Below are 2660 nucleotides of genomic sequence, written 5' to 3'. Positions count from 1 at the left end.
AAAAGAATTAGAAATGTAGATATTTATTCTCTTCTTTATATTTTTGTGCATTTCCAACTTTTCTATCATAAACATATATTATGATAATCAGGAAAAAAGAGCTGGGTACTATGACTTCATGCCTGTAATCCTAGCCCTGTGGGATGCTGAAACAGCAGGATGGCTTGAGCCCAGAAGTTCAAGACCAGACTAGGCAACATGACAAGGCTCTACTCTACAGTTTTTGTTTTTTTTTTTTTTTTTTGAGTCTCACTCTGCTGCTCAGGCTGGAGTGCAATATCGAGATCTCAGCTCACTGCAACTTCCACCTCCCAGGTTCAACTGATTCTCCTGCCTCAGCCTCCTGAGCAGCTGAGACTACAGGCGTGTGCCACCACGCCTAGCATTTTTTACGTTTTTAGTAGACATGGGGTTTCACTGTGTTAGCCAGGATGATCTCCATCTCCTGACCTCACGATCCGCCCGCCTCAACCTCTCAAAGTGCTGGGATTACAGGCATGAGCTACCGTGCCTGACCAATTTTTTTTTTTTTAATTAGCCAGATGGCTAAGCCTTCCTGAAGCATGTCCCTCAGGAGTAAGAGAGTGCAGTGAGCTGTGGTCACACCACTGCACTCCAATCTGTGTGACAGAGCAAAACCTTGTCCCTTAATAATAATAGGCCAGACATGGTGGCTCATGCCTGTAATCGCAACAGTTTGGAAGGCAAAGGTAGGTGGATCACCCAAGGTCACGGGTTTGAGACTGAAGCAGGAACAGTAAGAAACAAACCTCTCAAACACCGAACTGAGGAAGGAAGTGGCTTTTTATTTGGCTAGGAGCTGCACAGGGGGCTACAGCCTCATTCACCAAGCTCCCCGAGAAGCAGCTTCTTTCCCCTTTTATAGACTTAACAACACCAACGGAGAAACTGAGGTGAAACTATGTCATTGTCCATTGACTGGATGTCCGACTTTACAATCTTTTGGCTTCATTGATTTGCTAGTTCATTTGCAGTGTGAGTGGGAACAGGCGAAGGAGGGGGATTACAGACATAAGACAAAGGCAGTAAATTATTAGTTGGCAGAAGTGTTTCCAGGAGGGAGTCTGGGCTGTGCATACGTGGGGGTGTGACCCAGTGCTGGGCTCCAGCAGGTTAGGAATAACATTCATTTGCAACTCTTTCAAGGCTTACAGATAGCAGAGATGCTGGGAACCGAAGAGGGAGTCATTTTCCCAGCTCTTTGGTATTTTGTTTCTTTTTTTCACCCTCCTACCCATCCAGAGAGGAGGAGAGGTGGAGGCCGGGAAGTGGGAGGAGAGGAGGGAGTCTCACCTCTCAAGACCAGCCTGTCCAACATGGGGAAACCCTGTCTCTACTAAAAATACAAAAAATTAGCTGGGCGTGGTGGCCGGCAGCTCTAATCCCAGCTACTCAGGAGGCTGAGGTTCAATCGCTTGAACCTGGTAGGCGGAGGTTGCAGTAGGCTGAGATCATGCCATTGCACTCCAGCTTAGGCCACAGAGCCAGACTCCCTCTCAAAAATAAATAAATAAATAAATAAATAAAATAATGAAAATAATAATCAGAGGAAAAATATCTTTTTAAAACTAAAAATAATGTTATATATTTTCACATATTTATTTCTAGAAGCTGAATATAATTGCAAACATCATTTTATATTTTACTTCTGAGGCTATAAAATAATTGCATTTAATTTATTACAATGTACCATAAATAGATGACATAAAATACTAATATTGATATTTATTTTTATGGCAAAAATATTTATTAAAATTAATTTTTTAAAGTTTGAACTTTATTGGAAAGAGTCCCTTTAATTCACACTTTCATCCTAGATGACTGAGTAAGTACCACATATGGAATATAAAGCAGTGATGTTTAAAAACCACATAGTAACATAGTGAAAGGAATGTAATTCTTCAGGGTCTTGGAGAATACAAAGTGGCATCTTAGGTGCTCTAAGAAACCAATGACAATCTCATGGTTTTCCTTTTGGTTCAAGATTAGAAGAGTCAGGTTACCACTACCTGTTTTTAGAGGCAGAATATGTTCTTTCTACTAGTCCGCAGTTTACTGGTCAGGTGGCCCCAGCAGTCTCTTATCTCAGTCCATCTGCCTCTAGGAGGGCCAGAAAATCTCTATGTCCCAGGCAGCAAGGCATCCTGCTAATCTCTACTTCAGATCCATGAACTGGATATCCATGATGAGAAGGAAGTTCTTAGGCAGTGGGCCAGGGGCTAGAGACAGAATAGTAAACACCTGGTGCTCCGGGTCCATACTGGTCACCACAGTGAAGCCAGCTACACTTGTCTTGAACAGGTCCTCCTCTTCCCCTCTGCAGTGCTGACACTCGGTAGATGGTACACCATATCTCAGCCAGGAGTGACAGGTACTAGCTTGAGCTGATTGTCCTCCTGAGACATGCCCAAAGGTAAATAGGAATTTGAGATGGTCAGTGCCCCAACTTTGTAGATTTTCACATCTGAAAATCTGACATTGAAGGCATGATAGAAACAGCCTTGGAATCCATAAAACTACTCACAGATAAGAAGCTCGGCCGGGCGCGGTGGCTCAAGCCTGTAATCCCAGCACTTTGGGAGGCCGAGGCGGGTGGATCACGAGGTCAAGAGATCGAGACCATCCTGGTCAACATGGTG

General features: G+C 43.6%; 1 pseudogene; it reads right to left on the bottom strand.

Annotated features, from left to right (window-relative positions):
* Positions 1-2175: 2175 nt before the first annotated feature.
* LOC108304130 overlaps positions 2176-2660 on the bottom strand; it is a 9082-nt pseudogene continuing 8597 nt past the window's right edge.

The sequence above is a fragment of the Cebus imitator genome, unplaced genomic scaffold (assembly GCF_001604975.1).
Source record: "Cebus imitator isolate Cc_AM_T3 unplaced genomic scaffold, Cebus_imitator-1.0 Scaffold53, whole genome shotgun sequence".
NCBI classification, from domain to species: Eukaryota; Metazoa; Chordata; class Mammalia; order Primates; family Cebidae; genus Cebus; species Cebus imitator.
This window is presented reverse-complemented; position numbering and strand designations above follow the sequence as displayed.